General features: G+C 39.3%; 1 non-coding gene across 1 annotated transcript; it reads right to left on the bottom strand.

The window, feature by feature from the left end:
- Nucleotides 1-13,713: 13,713 nt before the first annotated feature.
- LOC131247689 (small nucleolar RNA R71) lies at nt 13,714-13,820 on the bottom strand. The gene has a single exon (XR_009171961.1). It is a non-coding gene; the product is annotated as a small nucleolar RNA R71 (small nucleolar RNA).
- Between the last annotated feature and the right edge of the window lie 1,263 nt (nt 13,821-15,083).

Raw genomic sequence — 15,083 nt, 5'->3', positions numbered from 1 at the left:
CCTTTACTGGTTCAAGATAAGTATCATAATATTCATGAGTATTTCAAAAGTTATGTATGATACTTGATATATATGGAGTTTTGAAAGCATTTTTATCAAACTCCATGAAGAAATTATTAGTCAAGAATTTTTGTGAATTGATTTAAAAGTAATATGCTTTTGAGAGCTCTAGAATCAATTTTAACCAAACGAGATTTATTTCTTGACCAATCATTTTTTTAATTTTTAAAAATTTATGGCTCACCTTTAGTTGACCCATTATCAAATATATCAAAAGATGGGTCGAGGTAACTTGTTAATTTACATGGACCAGATGTTACAAGGGCCCAACTCGTTTCCAGGGCACTTGTGTTAGTTTTGTATTATTCATTTGGTAACCATTTTCTATGAGCCAGAAGAATATTTCTCTGAGTGACTTTCAAATGATTTGGATGTGACTTTGTGGTTTGTCTTGGAAGTAACATCAATTTTTTTTTACCATAGGAGATTCCCATTTGTAGTGCCCTATCCTTCCATAGTGATGGCATTTAACTGGATCTTTCTGATTTGGATTAGTGGAATTTGTCATTATTGATGAGGTAGAGGAGGATTCTGATTCATAAACTAGGCCTGTCATATTTTTGGATTTTCTTCCCATGCCTAGAAGTTTCTCAAAATTTTCATTGCTTTGAGTAAATTTTTGGGTTAGTTCTGCTATTTGATCAGAATGTTTTACTTCTACTTTTAGTTTCTTGTTTTTTCTTTTTAATTTTTCAACTTTTAATTTTAGAAGTTTAATTTTCTTGATCAGATTATCAAAAGTTATGCTTTTAACTCTAGTTCGTCTCCCTTTCTTAATTTCCTCAAGATTAAGTTCATCTTCTTCATCCAAATTTTTGGGAATGACTATAGTGGTGGAGGCCATGAGAATCTTTAGTGATTTTGTGTCTCCATCACTACTTGACTCATCTGAATCTGAATTTGAGTCGTCAGTGTCATCCTAAGTGGCTGCCATAGCTTTTTCTTTAGACTTCTTTGTAGGGTGTTTTGTGGAGATGTGACCAAACTTTTTACAGTTATAGCATTGAAGCTCTTTGGACTTGTTGAATTTGCCAATTTGGCACTTGTGGTTTGGTTGAGCTCCCTTGTTGTTGTATGGTTTTCCACAGTTCCTATTAAAGAATCTTTTAAATTTTTTAACTAAGAGGGTAAATTCCTCATCTCCATCTTCGTTCTCACTATCTTCTTCCTTTATTGTATTCATAATGTTAGAGGTTTTGAGAACAATATTTTTGAATTTTTTGGGTGGTTTGAAGTGTAGTTCAAAAGTCTGTAGGGAACCTACTAATTCTTTTACTTTCATTTCTTCTATATTCCTACACTCTTCAATGGTGGTGACCTTGGGGTTAAAACGTTCCGGTAGGGATCTCAAAATTTTTCTGCATATTTTTCTAGATTGGTACTGTTCACATGTGCATATTAAGTTAAATTTCATGGTAACACTCGAGAACTTTCAATACTCGGCTATTGAAAGGTTCGGGGTGTTACAAGGACATCTTAAGCTCTCCTTTTCATAGCCGAATTTCAAGCTTAGGCTAGCTGAACCAAAACTTAGGCTGGCTGAATTTTTAAGAAAATTTGTTATTTTGCCCGGGCTTGAAGTTGGGTTAGTCGAGGAAGTTAGGCTGGCCGAATTCCAAAACAAAAATACTGTTAAAACCCAAGTTTAATGACTTTTTGAAAATACCTAAACCTAAGGTTTTTCTAGGGTTATACCACCTGTGTTTTAGCAAATATATGGGACAACTTGTCTTGAACTTTGAGCTGATCTTGTCTTAAATTCGGGTGTCGACTTCTTAAGAATATGTACCGATCTTCAGTTGATCATAAGCTGATCTTGAGCTGATCATAAGCTGATCTTGAGTTGATCCTCAGGTATGTAGAGTAGTTGTGATCTGACCTTGAAGCACTTTTGTCTTACAAAATTTGACAATCCATGTGTGCTAAACATAAAAGAACTTACAATCTTCCCCTTTATTAAATTCGTGACAAAACACACAACATACACAATACATCCACTAACATTTATGATTACACTCATTCACAAGAATCATTCATAAGATTAACAAACTTGAAGCTACCTTATGTAGGTTGTAATAATCATCATTATAATCCTCGTAACCGTGTACAATAGATGCTCCCCCTGAGAAATACAACATATACTATGCACAAAATATAATATGTAGCTAGCAAATATGTAGCACATCACATTCATTCCATTTATCACATTACTAGCACCAATTTCTCTCCCTTTTTGTCACAAGTTGACAAAGGAAGAACAGATCATAGGATATATCATAAAGCATATTAAAGCTAGGTAAAATAACAGGAATGAATATTAACAAGTGAAAGTGCCCTGGTTTGTCAATTAGCGTGAGTGTTGAGTCAGCTAGATAGCAGAGCCTCATAGGAAGATCAATTCAAAGCATCTGCCTCATCGGATGTGTGCAAGCTCGTCATAGGTAAATCTAAGCCTCACATCCTATGTCCCAAAACACTAGGTATATAAAACCCTTAAAAAAAACTAGAATATCATAGGGTTTTTAAGTTATGAAACTTTTTCAAAATCAGAAAATTCTCTAAGTTTTCTTGCTTTGTCAATTTTATCGATACACTGCTTGATAGAATCGACCTGTGCTGTCGATGTCCTCGATACTTAAACGATATCATCGAAATGAGGACAAAATACGTCCTACAATCGCATATATCTCTGGACGAATTTATCGATATATCGATATACCTATCGATATCATTGATATTTGAATCTCGAGTCCATCGATGGTGACTCGATAATATCGACAGACAGATTTTCGGTGCCCCTATTTTTACTTAAGAAAATCACATGTGCATCGATACATCGAAGTCGTTCTCGATACCATCGAAGTTCAAATCTCGATGATATTAGAAGGCTCTCGATGTTATCGGTCATGGGCGCTTAAGTTCTCCAGCAATTATTTCAGGGTTGTTTATCTACGATCGAGGGGCACTCGATAGAATCGATATTCAAATATCGATGATATCGGTACGGTTTCGATGGCATCGAACAGGGATAAAAACTGTCCAGCAAGCTTAAATGAAAATCCTTTGGATTTATCGATGCATCGACACTCTATCAATATCATCGACATTCAAATTCCGATGATCTTGAAGGTCCCTCGATCATTCTTGTAAACCTGAAATATTTCATAGCAAGTCTCTCTCATTTTCAAGTGTCGATTAATCAAACCTCGCATCGATGATATCGGAGTTCGAAATCTGATGACATTGATATGTGTTTCAATTCCCTCGACCAGCTGGCAAAAGGTTTCAAAAGCGTATAGCATTTGAGTTTGTGTCATCGAGCGGCCAGTCGATGTAATCAAGAGTATACGCTCGATGATATCGACCCTGTCATAAATGTGACCATTTTATATCCATTGGAACCTTCTGTCTATATAAAGAGAGCTTGTCTATTGTTGCTGGTAGAGAAAGAAGAGAGTGCTTTTGAGTGTTTTATCTTAGATCATATACCCAAAGCCCTTTCTCTTAAGGGAGTTCATCCTCCAATCCACTCTCATCATTGATATTCAATAGAGTAGATTGGGGAATGAACTTCCGCATTCAAGGATCCTCCAACTACTACCTTAATGGCAAATCATTAAGCTAGGATGCCTTGAATGCATAAATGATTAGAATCGCCCTATCTTCCTAATAGGAAAACATTTAGAGAGTATGATTCCATCATAACCTTGACCCAACCCGTCGTCATATATTGGTACATCATTTGAGTTGCGAATCAAGGAAGCAGAAGACTCTTCATCAACAAAGTAGGAGATCTTCATCAACGAGCTGAATGGGACTCATCCACTTATCTGTAAGTAACTAGAGTCCAGAGGACCCTTTGATCATTCTTCTGTAGGATTGGGTCTAAGGTGTTTCTCACCCTTGCAAGCCCTCGTAGGAGGCCTCCACCGGGAGTGTATGTGGTGGGTGCGTTGTGTGGACCCTTGCTCTGTGGAGAGCATAAACATCCGGTTGAAGGTGAACCTATCTAAAACCTTAGGTTAGAGGTGAACCGTGTGAAACCTCAGTTAGGGTCTTATGGAAGATCCTTGGCCAGTGTACTTAAAAGTGGACGCGTTGTGTCGACCCTTGCTCGTGAGAGCATAAACAGTCAGCCTTAGTGTAGGTTGTAAAGGTTGAAGGTGAACCTGATTTAAAACCTTAGGTTTGAGGTGAACCGCTGTGAAACCTCCTTAGTGAAATCTGGTACACTCAAGGGTTGAGTGTGGTTATCGGGAGTGGAGCAAACAAGTAGTCGAACCACTATAAAAATGACTGTGTTTGATATTGTTATTCTGTTGATTGTGTGATTTGCTTTAATACTTTCATATCTGAGATCACACCTCACACACATACACAATCATATCCATAATAAATTAGTCTGTATATTGTTCATTTCTTAAATAGTTTGTGATTGGATCCTCTACCGGGCCTGTAGAGTTACTTTTGAGTAATCGTGATAAGTACAGTCTGTTAGGATTAGTGTAATAGGATTTTTGAATAAATTATAAAAACTTTAAAAAGTCCTATTTGCCCCCCTCTAGGACATATTGGCATATTCCTACTTCAACAAAAGCGGTCCTCACCACAAATTTCAACAAGTAGGAATAACATCAAAATTTTAACATTAGAATGAATCATTAGGATGAAAAACACTATATGAGACTATATGAAATATCCAAATAAGTCATGAAAGTACCATGCAAACCAATGGAATATAGTTTAGTACATATCCACAATAAGAAAAAAGGAAGAAAATCTAGCTCAATCTGACCCTAAGGAAGATGGTGCTGGCATCGAAGGATCATCAATTCATAAACAATGATTGATTCGATGGAAGTACTTTTTCATGTACTTCAACTGGTCGAAGATTTCACTTGACTAGTTGATGATGACCCTCGACCAGTCGAAGATTGCTCTCTACTAGTCGAAGGTTACGCAGATTTTGTGTGGACTACGTAAATTTGAGGTAGTTTCTGAAATTTTCCAACTCGGTGCGAAAGTTGGAGTTCCCCAACTATAAATAAGAGTTCTTAGGATGCTCTAAAGCATCTTCTAGGGTTTAAGGAGTGGCGCAAAAGGGTGAAGAGTGTTGAGGGTCAAATATTGCATATTATCCCCCACTTATATCTTAGTTTTATGAACATGATAATGCTTAATGTTCTATTTTACTCATGTCTGTGTTGCAAGGTGAATTTAAGAGCTTAAATTAAAAAGGGTGCTAAAAGCCTAGATTTAATGCTCAAGAATCACCAAGGCAAGGGATGGATCTTAGGAGACCGAGATTGAAGAATTCATATGCCAAAGATCCAAGGAAACCAAGTGTCAAGCCCCAAACTTGGAAAACGGGCTCACAAAATTCCTGATCGCCGAATCTGGTGTCAACAGCCTCCGTAGTACCCCATTCTCAGCTCCCATCGCCCATACGCTAGATTCAAAACCTGGGATCCTACAAGGAGGATTTTTTAACGAATATTTATCTTGTAAGAAGCATAACCACAAGTTTACCCAAATCACAAAGACAACATCATCATCACATATTCACTAATATAAATAGTTGAATAGAGTGTTGAAAGGGAAATATACATATATCGAAAATTAAAGCTCCAGAAGGCCGTTGCACCCTCCAAGCTCAATGCTGCTGTGACCTAACGCCACCTGCACGCATCTATCGTGCATAAGCTTATAGAAAGCTTAGAGGGTGGTGTAAGTATGTGCGCAAGATAAACCTGCTCAGCATGCAATATGAGAGCAATGAGGAAACATGCTAGTAAGTGCATAAATACCATCAGCCATATCCAGACTGTGCGATGCAAAAATATAATGAGCCATTATCATATAATGGGGAAGCAATGTAGCTTAGTTATGCAATACGGAGACATAGTAAGCCAAATATCATATACTGGGGGTACAATGTAATATGTAAATTTTGACGAGTTCAAGAATACCGTTAACCTCATCTAGGCCATATAAATGTAAAAACATAGCAACTCCAAAATTTCATATGCCGCGGATATAATGTAATATGCGGTGTGAATGAAATGACCGAGCTAGAGTGTGAAGTCGGATGATAGTACGTAGTATCGCAGGCTATGGGGTCCATCACAAGGGACTTCTATCGAAATCAGTCCCATACCTAAATCTGGATAGCTAGACTCAATGTAGTAAACTCCTGATCTCAGATTAGTCGCGCTCCCTAATAGAAATCTTGTCCATTACGAAGGTACACAACAATTAGTTGCACACCACCAGCCCGAGTGGATAGTGAATGAATGAATGAATGAGTGAAATGATGAGTATACGACTCCTACTCAATAAGTCCACATATCAGTATTGTACATCTCTGGGATCATCACCGGGGTCTAGTACACTCCACACTGACTGCTGCTTCCCTAGTCGCACAACCCAGCGAATGGAAGAGACCACACTATCCGCCTGCCAGCAGTATACCAATGCCTACTCGGCTCATCGATAGCTGACCCATTTACGAGTTGGTCAGACTCAGCCTAGCTTACAACCCCCTCACTCTGGCAGATAAGGCCACACCCCCTTCCAACCGACCATGACACAGTGGGAGACGCGGCCTACTGGTATTCGACACTCGGGCGCTCATGTATATCCACTCGGTCTAGACGTTGAAGCGTCTTCTGGCCACGGAGGTTTAGGGACCTTCACCCACGGATATCCAATGTGCCCAGATGCTTGAACTAAACATTTTTGGTGTCCCATCTAGCCATTCACGACATGCCTGTGGAGGCCACAGCCCTGATATCGCTAGGGCGTACAGTAGTCATATTACAAAATGCAAGATGCATGAGTCACACAGTCCAATCATGCATCAATCCTGCACATACCGTGTGCTCATGTGGGACGACTCTACCTATCGGGGAGTCCTATGAACAACCTGCCCTATGACATATTCAATGGTCAACCACATCTCATAACAAACATACAGATGATGTGTATGGGCATGTATCATGATGTTGTGCTGTCACATACTCATAATCGGTATCGATAACCGGCATCGATAATCAATATCGATAATCAGCCTCGATAATTGGCATCGATGATCAAATCAGCCTCGATAATCGACACCAATAATCAGCATTGATAATCAGCATCGATAATCAGCCTCAATAATCGGCATCGATAATCAGCATCGATAATTGGCACCAATAATCAGCACTGATACAACATCGATAATCGGCATCGATAATCAGCATTGATAATCGGCATCGATAATCGTCATCGATGAGAATGGGCCTACCAAGGCCTAAGGGAAGGTCACAATATGGACATTCAACCATCATTGCCCATCAATGTGGACATTCAACCAACATTGCTCCCAAGGGATGACCCACATGAAGCCAAGCGTATAGTGGGCTTACAGCCTCACATAAGGGCCTAATATACATCACAATGGGCCTAACTCAAGGCTTAATACACATCATGATGGGCCTCCCTCATGGGCCACATAAACATCACATCGGGCCTCCTCATATGGGCTATAATTATATTATATTAGGCCTCAACGAATGGGCCACAAATACATCACATTGGGCCTCACTCATGGGCCTCATATACACCACATCGGGCCTCATCATATGGGGCTTACATACATTAAATGGGCCGCAATACACGGGCCTCAGATACATCAAAATGGGCCTCAACACATGGGCCGAGTATAAATCGTATTGGGCCTCAAACATGGGCCGCATGTACATAACATTGGGCCTCACTCATGGGCCACAAATACATCACATTGGGCCACACACAAGGGCTTTATATACATCGCATTGGGCCTCACTCATGGGCCTCATATAGATCATAATGGGCCACAACAATGGGCCTCATATACATCAAGTCGGGCTGCATCATATGGGCCTCAAATATATCTCATTAGGCCTCATTAAATGGGCTACATATACATCATGGTCGGGCCTGTGGGGCGGCCCAATCCATGGACGACCTGGATTAAATACGCATCATAGAGGGCCTGCGAGGTGGCCCATTTAATAGATGGCCTGGATCAAACACATCCAGCATGGTGGGCCCACGCAGATGGATAGTTGAGATATAACACATATCTTAAGATCGGATCCACAGAGCTGCTGATGTCCATACAGATGGACGGTTGATCAAAACATATATCATAGTGGTCCCACCGTCAAGACACACGTGCAGAGGGTGGGTCCCACTTGAAATATATATATATATATATATATATATATATATTAAGGTGGGTCCCATCCAAATGGACGGACGGCTAGGATAGGATCCCTACAGAACTTGCTGACATAATTCAGCAGCTATATAGCTGCATGGTACACCAGCCAATCTACATCCACCGTCCATGGATTGGACGGTGTGGATGTAACACATTAATTCAAGGTGGGTCCCACACATTGCCATGGTGGGGTCCACGTCCATTGAATGGATGATGTGTATAAGACACATACATCACAGTGGGGTCCACACCACCATCCTGATTGGTGGACGGAGTGGATATACAATACATACACCAAGGTGGGTCCCACCACACATGCCACACGTGTGGGGTGGACCCCACACGATCTGGATGGTCAGGATAAAACATATACATCTGGTGGGTCCACGTGGTGGCCCACCAGCTTGAATAAAGCTGGGATCTATGTTATTCCTCACCCGTCCAAGCACGCTGGATGTCCAACGGTCGGACGGTCTAGATAAGACGCGACCTCAAGGTGGGTCTTGCGTGGCTAGATGGCATGGATGAAATACATGTATCATCAGGTGGGCCACACATCAAAAGGGAGAGAGAGAGAGAGAGAGAGAGAGAGAGAGAGAGAGAGAGAGAGAGAGAGAGAGAGAGACGCGTGTGAGAGAGAGGAGCTCCACCACTATGAGCTCCTCTCCAAGTGTTGCAACACATACATCAAGTGGCTCCCACCATAAGTGGGCCCTAAAATAAAATTAACAGTGGAAATTCTAGGATCACCCACCAATTGCAAATCTTCTAGGCTCCTTGGGATGTTAAGCTCCTAAGCTCCCAAGCTCCCTCTTTGATGGAAGATGATGATGATTGAAGGGCTAGGATGAAATATCTTGGGGTAGAAAGTGGGCCACACTAGGCTCTCCTTAGAGCTTGGACGGTTCTCTCTCTTGGGAATTGCTTGGAATGGAGTGAGAAATGAGAGAGAGAGAGAGAGGAGTGATGTAAGGGAGAGGGATGGGTGTTATGGGTGAGTGATGGGTGTACTTGGGAGGTATGTTAGTGTTGACTTTTGGGTGAGAGAGATATGGGTGTTATACTTGATTGATTGATGGGATTGATTTGATAGGTTGTAGAGATTCTCTTCTCGAGATTACAAATGTGCGGTATTTCTTCGAGATAAATGCGGGCCCATAACTCCTGGCCTGGGTATTGCATCGGTGCACGAGATGCGGCGCTGGAACCGCGGTGACGGCGCAGTCGCAAGGGTATAAGTCTTGGGCCGAGCTAACTTAGATCGACAGGATGTGACTTAGGGTCACGCGCAAATGCTATCTATGCGTCGCGGGTCACTGGAATTCGACCGGGAGGACCACGAGAGTCTACGGAATAGTACAGTCTAGCATACGGGTCTTACACTAAGTGATGAAGGAAGAGAATCGAAGATTTGAAGTGAAGAAAAGAAATCTTGAAAATTGTCCTGAAAACAGATTTCGAGGCCAGAAGAGTCTAGTTTTGAAAAACTGTGAGAATGGCCTTCAATATATCGAAGACTTGTAGATAATATCGAAGGACATATCGAAGATCCTTCGATTAATGGAGAAATTCAGGATTTCAGGCCAAACTCGCTGGACAATTCTGGACCGATCTCCGATATATCGAGGACTCTTCAATATATCGAAGGACATATCAAAGACACTTTAATATATTGAAGCTGCGTAAATTTGAGGTGGTTTCTAGATTTTTCCAAGTTGGTGCTGCAAAACTATAAATAGGAGTCTCCAGGTCACTCCTAGGCATCATCTAGGGTTTGAGGAGTGGAGCAAAAGTGTGGAGAAGCCGTCGCCAAGAGTTTTTCTTCCCTTTTCCTTAGTTATTTTATTAAAAGATTATAGTTCAATCATGTCTATAGTTGGCTAAACCTCTTAGCTAGGGCTAAGAGGTGAAGCTTGTAGCATGAGGAGATGTTTCTATTACCTTGATTCATGTTTATATTGAACTCTCTTTGATTCTAGTTTGATTATAACGAATACTTTTAGTTTTTAATGGTTTGTTGTGACTCAAATTACAATAGATCTGCAATAGCTTTAAATATGTTCTTTTCATGTTTTAAGATTGTGAATTTAGGAAATCCTGTTGTTCACCATCGTCCCTTGGGCATGGTTGGATGATGGAATCCTCCCTAACTTTCACAATAATCTCAGATTGATTGTGAGATTGGTAAATCTTGTTGTGAGCCATTGTCTCCTGGGCATGGTTTTGTGATGGAATCACTTTCGGTTCTCACACCTCTCATCCATTGAGAACTAGATCAAAGGAAGTTCAGATTTAGTTTTTCTGAGATATCTTCCAATTGGATAAGATGGGGTTCTGATTCCAGTTGTGTCCTTGAATCAAGCATAGATTTCCCTGATCTCTGCAAGTGGATCCTTGGAAACCCTAGTTTCCCACCTTTGAATTTCTTAAGTTTTCATTAAATCTCTCACAATTACTCTCTCAAATATTCCAGATTTAGGTTTTCATCTTCTTCTAGTTCTAGTTCTAGTTGCTTTCAGAAAACACACGAGATTAGTCCCTGTGGATTCGACCTCGGTCTCACCGAGATTATTACTATATCGCGACCCTACACTTGGGATTGTGAACAAAGAGCCGCCACCAAGAGTTTTCTTTTTCTTCCTTAGTTTGTTTTTATTATTTCCTTAAGAGATTTTTGTTTAATCATGTCTATGGTTAACTAAACCTCTTAGCTAGGGCTAAGAGGTGAAGCTTATAGCGTGATTGAGATGTTTACTTTGCTTTGATTCTTATTTATGTTGAACTTCATTGATTTCTAGTTTAATTTTAAGGAATATTTTCAATTTTCTATGGTTTGTTGTGACTCAAATTACAATAGACGCTACGATAGCTTTGAATATCTTCTTTTCCTATTTGAGATTGTGGGATTGGTAAATCCTGTTGTTCACCATCGTCTCCTAGGCATGGTAGGGTGATGGATTTCCTTCCAATCCTCACAATCCTCATCCATTGAGAATTAGGTCAATGAAAGTTCATATTTGATTTAATTGCTATATTTTCTAATTGGATAGGATAGGACTCCAATTTCAATTGTGTTACTTGAATCAAGTAAGGTAGCATCTTAATTGCTACAAGTGGATCCTTGGCACCCTAGTTCCCTGTAAGTGCGATATTGTATAAAGCACACCTCTATTTGTCAAATTTCATTTAGACAAAATAGCTTATGAATTGGTCTGTCTTATGTGGATTAAGATGGAAAGTTCAAGTCAAGTAGTGGATCAAGATGGAGAGTTCAAAGTCAAGTAGTGGATTAAAATGGAAAGTTCAATAAGTTCAAGATGATTGAGTTCAAGTTCTACTAAAAATCTAGTAGAAGATCAAGCTCCATCTTCAACTACAAATTCTATTGAAGAATCAAGTAAAAGAACAAGTTCCATGATGTTTAAGCATCCCATCTACTTCAAAGATCAGTCTTTTCAGGTATAACAGACCTTAGAAAGACCTTAGGCTTAAGTTCTTTCAAAACATAAACTTGACTGGGTTTCTATACTTATGTTAGGCTAAAGTTTGACTAGTCTAAACTAAGGTTCGACTAGTCTAAGCTATGGCTCGACCAGTCTAAGGTATTTTCGACTAGTCCTAATTTAAACTCAGAAAAGTGGATTTTTCCATTACTTATTCGACCAGTCGAGCAAACTGCTTGACCGGTTGAAGAGGGGCCTTCGACCAGTCGAGGGTTGCTCGACTTGAAGTCTAACTACTTATTCGACTAGTTGAGCAAACTGCTTAACCGGTCGAAGAGGGGCCTTCAACCAGTCGAGGGTTGCTCGACTTGAAGTCTAACAACTAAATTTTGGCACCCTTGACCAGTCGAAGACCATGCTCGACCAGTTGAACAGGGCCCTCGACTAGTCGAGCAGGGCCTTCAACCAGTCGAAGTTCTATTTTATCTGATCGCGCTCAAATTTGAAAATTTGTTGGAATGAAATCCGGTTCTTAGACGAGTCGAAGAATATCTTAAATGAGTCGAAGTAACAACTTTTCTACCTATAAATAAAGGCCTTCTCTCAATCTGAAAATACAATTCAAGTACATCAAATCCATCATCAAGAGAGACAGAAGCCCCTATTATACTCAAGCTATTGCACAGTATTTATATATTTTTAAATAACTTATTTGTTTTAATTCCTAGATCTCTTATTCTTTGAATTTCATTTTATAAAGAGAGTAGATACTCTTCTTAGAGATCTTGAGGAATTCAAACAAGTAGCCTTTAGTTTGAATATATTTAAAATCAATTTAGAACATTGAACCCTTGAACCCTTGTCTATGTGACTGAACATTGAACAATCTACGACAAGAGAAGTAGTTCTACGGCTACATCGACTGATACGTCTTTAAACGTGAAGATAAGTATATTTTATCTTTTATATTTTGGTTTTATTGAGATAGTCAGAAAATCTCATTTATTGGTTTATCTGAGATAGCCAAAAAATTCTCAGAGAGGGGTTTTTTTATTTGTGATAGCCATTTAAAATCACAACTGTATCATGTTTTAAGGTGACTCTAGAAAATCTTGTTTATAGTAAAAGCCAATATCATGTGGATAGTGATTATTGGGAGTGGAGTAGGTGTGGCTATTTGAGAGCAATTGTTGTATACACCGAACCACTATAATTCTTGGTGTTTGTGGTGAATGTTTACTTTTTGCATTTGTGAAGAATGTTTGTTATTTCATTTATGCAAAAGTGGTGAAGTTTGTAATAGATAGCTTTATTTTCTCTTAATTGGTTTGAGATCTTAATTCTTACAAACATTCGTGAAATAAGGTTGTCCTACCTAAACTTTGTTTTGGGTGTAGGTTGTCCTATGAACTAGTTTGAATCAATTTTTCAATATTAGTGCAATTGAGATTTCAAATTTATTTATTATTTCTGCGCTTTAATTTTTTTATTTCGCATAGTCCTATTCACCTCCCTCTAGGACTGTTAAGCTTGTCTTTTCAAGTGGTATCAAAGCTAAGTTGCTCATTTTTTCTTTTGGATTAATTTCCTTGACTTAAAAGATCTAGAGCTTTTATAATGTCAAATTTTGATAGCCAGGGGTAATCCAACTCCTTCCTGTATGATTTTTCCAGAAAATATAGGGAATGTGGATATTAAGCCAGGGGTAATCCAACTCCTTCCAAAGTTCCATGGACTTGAATATGAAAGTCCATATCTACACATGAAAGAGTTTGATGAGATCATAGCCACCTTATACTTTCCTAATGTGTCTGAGGACACGATCAAGCTGAAACCCTTTCCTTTCTCCCTAAAAGAAAAGGCTAAGACGTTGTTGCACTCACTACGTCACGATCTATTGGCAGATGAAACGCCATGACAAGGGAGTTCATAAAGAAATTCTTCCCATACCATAAAACGAACACCATCAGAAAGTCGATCATGAACTTCACCCAAAAGGAAGATGAAACATTCTTTCAATGTTGGGAGTGGTTCATGGATCTTATTAGTTCATGCTCACAATATGGTTTTGAAATGTGGTACATAACAAGTTTCTTCCATGAAGGACCGACATCTTCCATGTGTCAGTTTGTCGAGATGATGTGCAATGGGGAATTCATGAACAAAGATGTCAATGATGTGTGAGATTACTTTGACAAACTTGCTAAAATCGCACAATCATGGAACATCTCCCCAAGGCCTAACCCCATTTCTAAACCTACTCAATCAAAGGAGAAGGGAGGAATATATCTTTTGAAAGAGAAAGACGGTCTAAATGCTAAAGTGGCCAGCCTCACAAGGAAACTCGAGGCCATGGAACTTAAGAAGGATAAGGCTAAGGAAGTTGTCTACAATATTTGTGTTCACAACCCCAAGTGTAGGGTCGCTATGCAGTAATAATCTCGGTGAGACCGAGGTCGAATCCATAGGGACTAATCTCGTGTGTATTCTAAAAGTAACTAGAAGTAGAACTAAAAGAAAATGTGAATTAAAATTGAAAATTAAAGGAAGTAATTGTGAGGAATTTAATTAGAAACTTGTAAATTTAAAGGTGGGAACTAGGGTTTCCAAGGATCCACTTATAACAATCAGGGAGATCTATGCTTGATTCAAGGACACAACTGGAATTAGAGTCCTATCTTATCAGTTGGAAGATATCTCAATAAAACCAAATCTGAACTTCCATTGACCTAATTCTTAATGGATGAGAGTTGTGAGAACTGGAAGTGATTCCATCACCTAGCCATTCCCAGTAGACAATGGCAAACAACAGGATATACCAATTTCACAATCAAACCTAGGAGAATTGTCAAGGTTAGAAGGGATTCCATCATCCAACCATGCCCAAGGGACAATGGTGAACAACAGGATTTCCTAATTTCACAACCTCAAAGCATGAAAAGAAAATACTCAAAGCTATTGCAGATCTACTATAATTTGAGTTACAACAAACCATTAAGAACTAAAAGAATTCCTTAAATATCAAACTAGAATCAAAGAGAATTCAACATAAACATGAATTAAAGTAATAGAAGCATCCCATCATGCTACAAGGTTCACCTCTTAGCCCTACCTAAGAGGTTTAGCCAACCATAGACATGATTGGATCTAAAACCCTAGAAGAAAATATGAAAAACTAAGGAAGAAAGAAGAAAAATGCTTGGTGAAGGCTCTCCACCCTTGTGCTTCACTCCTCCAAACCCTAGATTAATCCCTAAGGATGCCGTGGGGACTCCTATTTATAGTTGAGCAACACTTCCTTTCTCACCGACTTGGAAAAATTTAAAAATTGC

The sequence above is a fragment of the Magnolia sinica genome, chromosome 5 (assembly GCF_029962835.1).
Source record: "Magnolia sinica isolate HGM2019 chromosome 5, MsV1, whole genome shotgun sequence".
Lineage (NCBI taxonomy): Eukaryota > Viridiplantae > Streptophyta > Magnoliopsida > Magnoliales > Magnoliaceae > Magnolia > Magnolia sinica.
Note: the sequence above shows the minus strand (reverse complement) of the source record. Positions and strands in the feature narration are given on the sequence as shown.